We start from the raw sequence: 13,130 nt of genomic DNA, 5'->3' as shown, positions 1-13,130 counted from the left end.
TGGGTTAGGTGGTGGAGACAGATTCAATTATGTAGAAGAATGTAGTCCCGCCCCATGTAAGTTCATGTTGAATTAAAAGGGAGAATGGGGCACATACACTAACCACTAAGATGTGCAGACATTTTTAGGGCTGTTCATAAACATTCTGGCTCTTCCCCAGTGCATGCTAGGACTATATTTCCCCATGAAATTTGGAGAGACCACGTGACTTGCTTTGGTCAGTGACATGTGAGCAAGTGTGACGCTTGTGACTTGCATTCAGAAGGTTCAAGAATGATGAACCTCTTCTCCCTGCCATGGTAAATTGGTGAAGATGGAACTTGGGCCAGCCCAAGCCCCAAAAGGCTAAGAAGAACAGAGCAGAGCCCCTGGCCAAACTGCAAGAAACATGCAATGTGATTGAGAAATAAATCTGAGTTACAGACTAGTAAGAGTTTGGGCTTGTGTGTTACCACAGCAAAATGAGCCCATGCTGACTGGCCTGTAACACGAGAGTGAGAACAATGAGTAGTGCCCAGGGTCTCTGGAGGATGGGAAGATTTCTGTATCCGGGTTGTCTAGTACATGGTTGGTCATTCCCCCACGTGTGGTTTTGGTTTAATTTACTCTATGGAGAAGATCAAAGAAACTGATTAATGAGGGAGATACAGCAGAGAACAAAGCAGACCTCAAATATCAAACCTTCCTTCTAATGCCATCAGAAAAACTTCTTTCTCCAGCATTGTTTTCTGCATTCACAGTCCCCTCCTCTTAGTTTGACTTTAGACGATGGTGAACTGATCACCAGAAGATTGGTGAAGATAGAATAACAGTAGGTCTTTTTTTTTTTTTTTTGGGGGGGGGTAGAGAAAGGTCATTCCATTGCCAAGTGATCCTCCTGCTTCAGCCTTCCAAAGTGCTAGTGGGATTACAGGCATGAACCACTGCACCCAGCCCTTAAACATTGTTTTTAAGATGATGATGGAAACAAGAATAGAACTGAAGAAAATAAATGATGAGAATAGAGATCTACACGATCCTGAGGTTCCACATCCAATTTTTTTTTTTTTTTTGAGTTGGAGTCTCACTCTGTCGCCCAGACTGGAGTGCAGCGCTGCTCCCGGCCACTGCAGCCTCGACCTGCTGGGCTCCTGCGATCCTTCCACCTCATCCTTCCAAGTAGCTGGAACTGCAGGCGTGTGCTACCACGCCCAGCTGATTTTTGATTTATTGTAGAGATGAAGTCTCTCCAAGTTGCCGAGGCGGGTCTTGAACCTGCGGGCTCAGGCAATCCACTCACCTTGGCCTCCCAAAGCACTGGGATTTCAGGAAGCAAGATGGTTCACAGACTATGTTGAGGGAATTGATAAAGCTCTAGTTTGGTGTATCAGTCAAACCTATTTGTAATGGGCATGAATTAAAGCACAAAACAGCTGGGCTATCACATCATAACAAAATGATGACAGTTAAAAAAATTTTTTTTTTAGGTTAGGCACCGTGGTTCACTCCTGTAATCCCAGCACTTTGGGAGGCCGAGGTGAGAGGACCACTTGAGACCAGAAATTCAAGACTAGTCTGGACAACACAGTAAGAAAGAAAAAAAAAGCAGGGCATGGCGGCATGTGCTGTGGTCCCGGTTACTCAGGAGGCTGAGGTGGAAGGATCACCGGGGCCCAGGAGGTAGAGGCTTTGGTGAGCCGTGATTGTGTCACTGCACTCCAGCTGAACTTGACTCAAAAAAAAAAAATTGGTGTTTTTTTAAAGCATGTAAATGCCTTTTTTTTTTCCCCCTTAAGATTAAGTTTATTTCTCCAGTTTAACAATAAATGCCTTTTTTTCCTAATCATATATTCTGGTTATATATATTTCTGATATTTATGTTTTATATATGTAATTATATATTTAAATATTTATATTATACTGTATTTACTATCATATATTTTTTAGACTTCCTTTCTCTGAAGATGCTATAAATATTTCTTATGCATTTTAAGCATTTTTTTCTACATGACTTTAAAACAACACATATTTATAACAAAAACAGTATATGAAGTATTTATTACACAGACACACGAAAGGGAGTATACTGTGTATACAGTCTTACCTTGAACCTTTTTCACTTGTTACATTATGAACATCTTTGCATATTATTAACTGTCGCCCTGGGGCATCATTTTTAATAACTGTGCTGTGTTCCAGCGTGTGAACATAATTTGTTTAGCTAATTCTCAGTTGTAGGAAATGTACAAATATTTGTACATACCCATGATTTTGTTAGGCAAGATGACTAGAAGTGTAACAGTTGAACTAAAGTGAATGTATAATTTTAAGGATTTTGATACGTGTTTCCAAATTTCTTCTACATAAGTGATTCCAACTGATGCTCTCACAATAGCGTATTAGAGTGACTCTTCCTGAAACTTTTCTACCTTCGCCACATGGAGTGTTATTTTTTTTCAAGTCTTGTCCGGTAAGTATTAAATGCTATCTTATTTTAATTGAAATGTGTTTGGTTGCCAGTGGGGAATACAATTGGGAGTCAGTCCCACTTCATCTCGCCCCATGCTAGGTCTCTGGGCTCAGGATCTGCCTGATGAACTCTTCACTGTGTCCCCAGGACAGCTCCAGGCCCTTCTGAGGGCGGGTGGGCAACTCCTCATTTTGCCCTCAACCCTGAGCTCAGGTTTTAAGGCACAAGAATCCATCACGTGAAGGGGCAAGAGAAAGCAGGGTTTATTATGATGGGCATTTTAATGATGGAGAAAGCAAAGGTTTTCCCATGGTCACCTGGCATTAATTGACATATCTGAAAATAGGACCCAGGTCTTGTGCCTCCACATCTTGTGCCTTCTCAGGACCTCTGTAGTCAGAGACAAGTAGAAAGGGGCCAGGGAGGAGTGGAAACAGCCCCAAGGCATTTCTCCTTTGACAAATAATCAGATAACCATTTTTGATGACCTCAAGAAGGTTGAATCATTCATTCAACACATATTTAATATTACATACCTAGAGAGGCAATGTGGATATAGCAGTGAGCAAGAGAGAGAGAAAATTCCTGCTCTGTTTGGGCATGGTGGCTCACACTTATAATCCTAGCACTTTGGGAGGCCGAGGCAGGAGGATTGCTTAAACCCAGCAGTTTAAAACCAGCCTTGGAAACATAGAGAGACCTCATCTCTACAAAAAGGGAAATACAAAAATTTACTGACTCTGGTGGTGCGCACTTGTAGTCCCAGCTACTTGGGAGGCTGAGGCAGAAGGATCACCTGAGCCCAGAAGGTTGAGTCAGTGGTGAGCCATGATTGTGCCACTGCACTCTAGCTTAGGCAACAGAGTGAGTCCCTGACTCAAATACATATATACATAGAAATTCCTGCTCTGCTGGCTTCTAGGATTCAAATCCAGCTCTACCACGCAATAGGTACAGAATGTTGGGCACATTATTTAAACTGGTTATGCCTAAACGTCTCCATCTCTACAATGGAAAAATACTCATACCTATGTAGCAGGTGAAATTGTGGGATTAAGTGAGATGACACTTGTAAAAGTCCAGTGGACATTGGCAATGAAATTGTAATTTTCACCTGGAACCTCTACAGATGAAACCATTTGCTTTATTCATAATAATGGTGACTATTATTAAGCAATCATTTAGCAAGTGCCTATAAATCAGCGTGGATGCTAGTGCTTTTATCTATTATCCTGTTGTGAAGCGACAGTGTTTCCTAAACTTCCTTGAGGGTAATAATCCTCTGGGACGCCTTAAAAAAAATTCCCAGATTCTCCAATCTCCCTGAATCAGGATTTCCTCTAGAAGGTCTTGGAAATCTTTTTTAAAAAAACTGTGGTAACAACAACAAAAAAGAAATACCTTGGCGTATTCCTAACAGGAGACGTGAAAGACCTTTACAACAAAACTACAAAACAATGCTCAAAGAAATCCAAGAAAACACGAACAAATGGAAAAATATTCCATGCTCATAGACCAGAAGAATCAATATTGTTAAGATGTCCATCCTACCCAAGGCAATCTACAGATTCAACACAATACCCATTAAATTGCCATCATCATTCTTCTCAGACCTGGAAACAACAACACAGAAATTCATATGGAAACATAAACAACCACGAATAGCCAAAACAATCCTCAGCAAAAGAAATAAAGTGGGAGGAATCACATGCCCGGACTGTAAGCTTTATTATAATCAAAACATCCTGGTATTGATACAAAAACAGGTATATAGACCAATGGAACAGGATAGAGATTCCAGAAGCAAAACCTCAATTTCTCAACCAGCTCATCTTAAACAAAGTCTCCAACAATAACCACCGGGGAGAGGAGAACCTATTCAGTAGATGGTGCTGGAAAAACTGGCTGACCACATGCAGAAGATTGGGACAGGACTTCTACCTATCACCATACACAAAAATCAACTCTAAATGGATCAAAGACCTAAATGTAAAACCTCAAACTATAAGAGCCTTAGAAAACACAGGAGACACCCTTACAGAAATTGGAATAGGCAACCAATTCCTGATTAAAATCCCAACAGCTCATGCCATAAGAGATAAGATTGACAAGTGGGACCTCATCAAACTGAAAAGCTTCTGCAAAACAAAAGAGACCATTAAGAGAGCAGGGAGATAGTCAACAGAATGGAAAAAAATATTTGCCAACTGTATATCTGACAAAGGCCTAATATCCAGGATCTATAAGGAACACAAACGTACTAAAAGGAAAAAAACAAACAGCCCTATTAAAAAGTGGGCAAAATATATGAATAGGTACTTCTCAAAAGAAGACATACAGCAGACAACAGATACATGAAAAAATGCTCAGCCTTACTAATCATCAAAAAAAATGCAAATCAAAACCACACTGAGATACAACCTAACTACAGAAAGGATGGACAACATCAATAACTCAAAAAGCAACAGATGCTGGAGAGGACATAGAGAAAAGGGAACACTTCTACACTGTTGGTGGGAGTATAAACTAGCACAACCTCTGTGAAAAACAGTGTGTCAATTTCTAAAAGATCTAAAAGTCGACCTTCCATATGACCCAGCAATCCCCCTTCTGGGAATATACTCAGAGGAACTCAAATCTTTCTACTGTTCACAATAGCAAAAACATGAAACCAACCATGCTGCCCATCAAAAGCAGACTAGATTTTAAAAATGTGATACATATACACTATGGACTATTACATAGCTATAAAAAGGACAAAATTATGGACTTTGCAGCAACTTGGATGGATTTAGAGTTCATCATACTCAGGGATCTATCACAGGAACAAAGAACTGAGTACCACATGTTTTCACTCATATGTGGACCCTGAACATTTATCATAACACTACATGAAAGGAATGAGCAGTAGATGGACACTGCCGGGGGCTGGGCACATAACCCTAATAAGGGTACCTGATCCCAAACCAGGCAAAGTGAGGACTCATGGAAGTCCTAAACTTTTCCTGTACGATGACTACTTTTGTACCTAACCCTGAATTGCACCCTGCATCTTTTAAATAAATAAATAAAAGTTGTGGTAAAATATACAAAAATAAAATTTACCATTTTGCCCATGTTTAAGTGTATAGTTCAGTGGCATTAAGTATATTCACACTGTTGTGCAACTATCTCCCCTGCCATCCATCTCCAGAACTCTTTTAATCTTCCCAAACTGAAACTCTGTTCCCATTAAACACTAACTTCCCACTGCCCCCTCCCCCAGCTTCTGGCAACTACCATTTTACATTTTACTTCCTGTTGTATGAGTTTCATTACTCTGGGTACCCCAAGTAAGCAGAATCATACAATATTAGTCTCTTTGTGACTAGCTTTTTCACTGAGCATAATGTCTTCAAGGCTTATCCGTGTTTCAAAGTGTCAGAATTTCCTTTCCTTTTTAAGGTTGAATACTTCCTCTGCATATATACGTATGCCACATTCTGTTTATCTGTTCGTCTGTCGATGGAGATTTGGATTGCTTCCATCTTTTGGTGATTTCCCTTCTGAATCTGCACCATGGCAGCAGGAAATCATTTATTGTTTTTCTGGTTCTGCTGGGGACAGGCAATCAGATAATTTTTGACTTTTTTTTGAGCCTTTAGCACCTATTTACCTTACCTGTGAATAGAGCAATTCACTGGGTTTAGTGAAGGGTACAAGTTCCTAACAAACACTCCCACTGTACCCGGTTGCTATGGACTGAAACAATTCTGAGACCCGTCACCTCCCCTTGATGACCTGAGGCTCTGTGCCTTGTGCCAGGTTTGGAGTCACAGGGCACATCATACTCCTGGGCATGTTATACACCTGGGTGCACCATATACCTGGGCATGCCTTCCATTGTGGATGCTTACACATGGGCATGCTGTATACCTGGGCATGTTGTACACCTGGGCCAGGCTGTCCATGACTCTAGCACCCTAGGCAATGGTCTTCTCTTTGGGGTGGTATCACAACGATGCCACAGACCAGGAGTAGCCAAATGGTATCTATGGTCACCCTAAGTGCAGGGATCAGTTCATCTAAATATTTTACAAGTTTTTGCTACTGCCTGGAGAAGAATGACCACTTCTAATCAATGCAAACACATAGCCGAGGTAGCCATGTTAAAATCACCACCTCAAATGCCTTATTAGGACAACTTCATTCTCTGCCCCCATCTTGGCTCACTTCTGATTCTAGGGGAGACTCACTGAAGCTCACCCAACAACAAACACCTGCTGGCCCAGCACTTCAGTGCCCCACAAAGCCCTCAATGTCTTGCCATGTGAGGAGGCGAAGGCGTGAGTAGGCATGAGGTGAGAGGCCTGCTGGGTCCCTCTCCTGGTGTCCTCTGGAGGACTGTGTGGTGGAGGAGCCAGAGACCAGTTCTTCTGGGAAGTAAAAGGCAGGAATACTCAGATCTTGTGAAAACCTGGAAAGTAGTTTTTCTGTCTGTCCTTACTCAAGGTTCAGAAGAACATTTTTTCCTACATCTGTTTTTCTCTTCTCCTTTCCTAACTCCATGAATGAAACAAACCATCTCTCAGAGATTGCTGGTTGTCTCCAAGAGTTGCAATCACAATAGAAGTTGGAGCTAAAAAGTCCATCCCACCGAAGACCACACTTCTCAGCTTCCCATACAGCCCTGGGTAGCCAAGTGAGTAGATTCTGGTCAATGGGAGGTGAGTAAAAGCTAAAGGAGTGTGTAAACTCTTTTCTTTCCTGATTTCCTATTGACTAAAACAAGAATCCTTTATTTGAGTCACCTTTGACCATGCAGGCAAGAGCAGAAAGTCTGGGGAATGAGGGAGCAATGAGATGGAAAACACCTGGGTCCCTGAGTGTTCACACGGAGCAGAGGCATCTCCCTGATTAGCTTCCTCTGCACTGTTACATGAGCGAGATAAGTGAATATATTCTCATCTCTGTCATGGAAGCCAAACTGATACTGTAATATATTAAACCCTCCAACTAGAGAGAAAAGAGAAAGAAAAAATGGGACTGGAGAGGAAGGTCTGTCTGGAAAGGCAGGCAGGAGCAGGAGAAGGTGAAAAAAGGTGGGCAGGATATTTCAACTCTTTCCAAATCCAAAAGCACTGCCAGGCTCAGCCTTCCACCCAGGGACAGGAACATCACAACTAATTTTTCTGCCAATTGTCATATAAATGTTTGAAGTATAAACATTCATGAGAAGCCCGTCTTTTTTCCTGAAAGTTCTGATAAAGTGCTGCAGAATGCCACTATGAAAATAATTAAGGATAACATTGAGCCCCTACATTTGTCTTTCTAAGCGTTATATAATCCACCCCTCATTATCCACATTTCTTTTGCATTTTGGGAAAACGAGAGTTATTCCTATGGTGATTTATGAAACTTGATGTGGGGTAATATAATCTATTTTGCTATTAATCTTAGCTGAATGTACTTAGAAAAAATAAACCGACAAGGGCATGTGATATATCCCAAGCGAAATGAAAGGATTTGGAGCTTATTCTTAAAAAGAACAATCTGTCCACTGGCTGTCCTTCAGGGAGGTTCTCAACCCTCCCACTATGGTGGCCACCTTAGCTCCCTAAGGGATTGTGGCAGATGCTGTACCCCCCGATGAGTCTTCTAGTACTCATACCTAGCTGGTCCTATGATTTGATGAAGTCAATAGAATGTGGCAGAAGGAACAGGGTGCTAATTCCCAGCTTCAGCCTGAAGCCTTGGCATGTTTCACTTCCAAACTGTTGAGAGCCCTGAGCAGCCATCTAAGGAGTCCAGCCACCTACACAAGACAATGTGGAGAGGGAGACGCTTCCCAGATGAGCCCAGCCCCAGTTGACCCAACCCTGAATGCCACCACAGGAATGCCTCTTTCACACCCAGCAGAAGCCCAGGTAAACTGCAGACTTGTGAATGAATATGATGATCGCTGTTTTAAGCCAGCGTTCTTTGGGATGATTTGTAATAGTCGTAGATAAACAAAGCACTAAGCTTTCTTGAATCATATGGAGCTCCTACTTAAGGTTTCTAAATATCCTCATAATTCCATTTGCCACATCATCTTCTAAGTTCTTAACCAGTCAGGGTTGCCATATACCAGGGTCCCTGCCCAGGGAGTCAGTGGGGACTGCTTGCCTGGCTCTTGCCTGAAGAAGGCACTTTTCTAAATTGAATTAAGATGTCTTCCAGAGCTCTGATAAAGGATGCCTTGTGGAATCAAATCCAAAGCTGTTGACCTGACCTTTTAGACCCTCCATCAACTACTAGCTGTGGGCTTTCCCCTCCAACTTCTTCCCAACCCTGTATCTCACTGCTCATCTCCGGTCTTGGCTGGTCCGATTTGCCCTGCCTCCCACAGTCAGATGTGCCATTCTATTGGTTGGGCAGCAATGTATACGATGCTCCCAGATTGGGGTTGTGCCTTCTAGAATCGGGTGTGAGTCCCACTACCAGGCCTCTGTGTATTCAGGCACTAGGACCTTTTCAGTCTTATAAACCTCAGAGGATCTAATGTTTGCTTGCAGGCACATTTTCCAGGGATCTCCCAGTAAGAAGGGACAATGAAGCCACCTGTTGACTTGTGTTTGGTCTTTACATGTGGAGGGCCAGGCATGAGGAGAGCTGGAGCTGCCTCACGGGTTGAAGGTCCAGAGCACAGGGCATGGTTGAAGCCAGGGAAGCCATCTGCAGGGACAATTCTTTCCTCACAATTCACAGCACAACCAGAAAGTGAAATGTTCCAATACGCCGGGCAAATGAACCAACGTGACACGGGATACATGTTGTCGAACTTAGTAATCTTACCCTTCATTCAATATTCAGGACATGTATTTGATCTCTTCCTTCTCTCGGCTTCCCCTTCTTCCTCTGCACACTCTTCCTTCGTTTCTCTGTCTGTTTTCCTCCTCCAGCACATCCCTGCCTCCTAGAAAGTGCTGACTCAGCCACTTTCCTGACAGAGACAACGCCAAGGGAGATTTCTAATGCGCAGTTAGGGATGGAGGTACTGACTGTTTTTTTGGACTTGGACGCCATCGAGGTGCAGCTGCAGGCTGGTGGGATTAGAGGGATCTTGAGATGTGTGTCTGAGACAACCCCAGGTTATGCGAGGATACCAGGCAACACATCTGGTAGGGAGGGAAATGATGAGGTGCTTACTGATCTCATGCCAGAAAGGGTAATCCCAGCACTATTAGGTGCAGAAAAAACTTTTGGTAAAATCCAGCACCCCTTCTTGATAAAAACCTCGTGTCTGGTCACATGCCCTGTGAGAAGTGGGCTGTTCATGACAGGGTGACCCAACGAACATATCGGGGAAACTTGGTATTGCTCAGGTCAGTGGGTGTAACTAGCAATTTTGAAGCTGATTATTATTAAGGCTGGCTCAGTTGAGCCTGTGATCTTTAACTCCTGGCTTCAAGCAATCCTCCCACCTCAGCCTCCCAAAGTGGGATTATAGGCATGAGCCACTGTGCAAAATTAGATACCATCTAGTTCATAGGGTTGTCATTCTTTCATATTTGTCATCTCTACAAATGTGAAAGAATGAGAGACCTCTTGGATTATGACTGGATCCAAAATATTTGTCTGAAGTAATAGTTTGGCAACTGTATGCTGGGAGCTGTATATTATTCTAAATGAATAATTGCTACTTTTGACTGAATAAATATCACTGGTTAAGTGCTTTTTCTTCATTATCTTATTTATTTTTTGTTCCTTTTGTATATATTTAAGGTGTACAACATGTTTGATATGCTAATACTCAGTAAAGCAGTTATAGTCAAACAAATGGGGGAAAGGGAACCTAAAATCTCCTCTTTAGGCAAAAATCCCGAATACAATATTATTAACTCTAGTTCTAATGTGGTACATTGGTTCACAAGACATAATTCATCCTACATATTTACACATTGCAGCTTTATTCACGATCACCAAGATATGGAGCCCACCGGAGTGTCTGCTGAGAGTGAAGCATCTGCTGTATGTCTAGATAGAGTGGAATATGAGTTAGCCTTACAAAAGGCAATTCCACCACTGGTCACAATCTGAAAGAACCAGGAGGATATTGTACTAAGTGAAATAAGCTGGACCCAGGAAGAAAAATACGTGAAATCTAAAAAAAAAAAAAAAAAGAATGCACAGAGATAGAGAATAAAACAGTAGTTACCAGAGGCAGGGCGGGGACACAGGAAGGAAACGAGGGGATGGAGGTCAAAGGACGTATATCTCATTTAATCATTACTTCAACCCTATGAACTAGATGGTATCTAATTTTGCAGAGGAGGGATCCAAGCTCAGAGGGCTTAAATAACTTTCCTAAGCCGGTAGGTGGCTGAGCTGTGATTCATACCTGGTCTGAGTGAGGCCTATGCTGTCACTCTTTCCCACCAGGCCACGAGTGACACCCCCAGCGAGGCTGGCCTGGGAGCAGGCAGGGGTTCATTCACTCTCCTACACCTGCTGCCTGAGCTGTCCTGCCCACCATCACCACCGCCCTGGGATTTTACCCTTTATGTTTGAGAAATTCTGGAATAAACCAACTTTTGTTACACCAGTCACTTTATGCAAATTCTCCAGTCAAGTCTGAAGCTCTGATACCTCCAGAAAGAGCAAGCCTGGTTTGTGCTCCACGAGAGGCACACAGTTCTCAGCGGGGGAGGCACGGAGGAGCTGGGTTGGGGGGAGAGGCCACAGTCCTGTGTTCTCCAAGATGCATGGAAAGCGTCAAGTCTGGTCTACCTGACCTGGGATTTGATGGGCATTTGTAGTGCCCTTGAAATATGCTTTGTGCTGGGCTCGGTGGCTCAGCCTGTAATCCCGCGCCTTGGGAGGCTGAGGTAAGTGGATTGCCTGAGCCCGCGGGTTTGAAACCCGCCTGGGCAACTTGGCGAGACCTCATCTCTACAATAAATCAAAAATATTAGCCGGGCATGGTAGGGCGCGCCTGTAGTTCCAGCTACTTGGAAGGCTGAGGCAGAAGGATCGCTGGAGCCCCGCAGGTCAAGGCTGCAGTGGCTGGGAGCGGCCACTGCACTCCAGTCTGGGCAACAGAGTGAGACTCCAACTCAAAAAAAAGAAAAAAGAAATATGCTTTAAAAGCCACAAGGTGCTTTCACACCCCTTTCCCTTCCCTTCCCTTCCCTTCCCTTGCCTTGCCTTGCCTTCCCTTGCCTTCTCTTCTCTCTCCTCCTTCCCTCCCTCCCTCCGTCCCTCCCTCACTTCCTCTTCTGAGTCAGGATCAAACTCCTGGGCTCAAACAATCCTTCCACCCCAACCTCCCAAGTAGCCAGGACCACAGGCACACACTGCCATGCCTGACTAATTTTAAAATTTTTTTTGTAGAGACAAGGTCTTGCTATGTTACCTAGGCTGATCTTGAACTCCTGGGCTCAAGAAAACTACTGGGATTACAGCCTCCCAAACGGCTGGGGTTAGGTGTGAGCTGCTGCCTCCAGCCTAACACCCATTTCTTATAGCTGAGGTCATGAGAAAAATCTAAAATAAGGTAGAGGAGAGGTCATTGCTATTCTGAAGTAATTTCTTTCTTCTGACAGAGGTATTTTTCTATGGAGAAGTCATTCTTTCCCTCTACCACCTCAGGAGGAGCTCCAGGGGAATGTGGCTTAGGGGACAGGACTGGTGCAGGGGATAAGGGGCAGCCAGCTGGGGGTCGGGGCTGTGACTGAATGTCCTGTTCATTCATGTTCATGACATGCTCTGTGAGTTGATGTCCACAAGGGGGAACAGGGGCCGACATACTAGGCAGGAAGTCAAAGCTTTGAGTGTGAGGAGGACTATGTCTGCAGTCACCCAATTTATTATTTTATTTTAATATTTTATCTATGTATTTATTTATTATTTGAGTTGGAGTCTCACTCTGTCACCCAGACTGGAAGGCAGTGGCACAATCACGGTTTACCACAGCCTCAACCTCCTGGGTTCAGGCGATCCTCCCTCTTCAGCCTCCCAAGTTGCTGGGACTACAGGTGCATGCCACCATGCCCAGCTAATCTTGTGTAGAGATAGTATCTCACTACGGTGCCCAGACTGGTTTCAAACTCCTGGGCTCAAGCAATCCTCCTGCCTCGGCCTTCCAAAGTGCTGGAATTATAGGCATGAACCACGGCTCCAGGTCTGAATATTTTATTTTTGAGATAAGGTCTCACTCTGTTGCCCAGGCTGGAGTGCAGTGGCATGATCATAGCTCACTGCAGACTCAAACTCCTGGACTCAAGCTATCCTCCTACCTCATCCTCCCAAAGTGCTGGGATTATAGGCATGAGTACCACACCCAGTCTGTACTCATCTAGATTTAGACCTTAGACCAGTCTCAGAACCTCTCCGCGGCACCCTTTCTTCATCTGTGGATTGGTAACCACTAAAGGTGATAACGGACATAAGGCTTCTCTGCCAGGGAAGTTACAAATAATAAATAAAATTCACATCTGTGGAAATCCTTCAATAGCCCTAAGACACTCCACAACTGTAAGGCTGAAATGCTTCTATGTGTGCAGGGCTGTCACACCCTGGTGCCTAGCAATCCACACACAGAAGGTACCATCAAAGAGAAAGACATTTATAAAGTCATTTAATAGCTATATAAAGAAAAGTGTGGTTATTGTCCTAGGGCAAGATAGGAACATTTTAAAATGCTTTTCTTTGGATCACA

The sequence above is a fragment of the Carlito syrichta genome, unplaced genomic scaffold (genome assembly GCF_000164805.1).
Source record: "Carlito syrichta isolate Samal-C Ts95f unplaced genomic scaffold, Tarsius_syrichta-2.0.1 Scaffold308842, whole genome shotgun sequence".
Classification (NCBI taxonomy): domain Eukaryota; kingdom Metazoa; phylum Chordata; class Mammalia; order Primates; family Tarsiidae; genus Carlito; species Carlito syrichta.
This window is presented reverse-complemented; position numbering follows the sequence as displayed.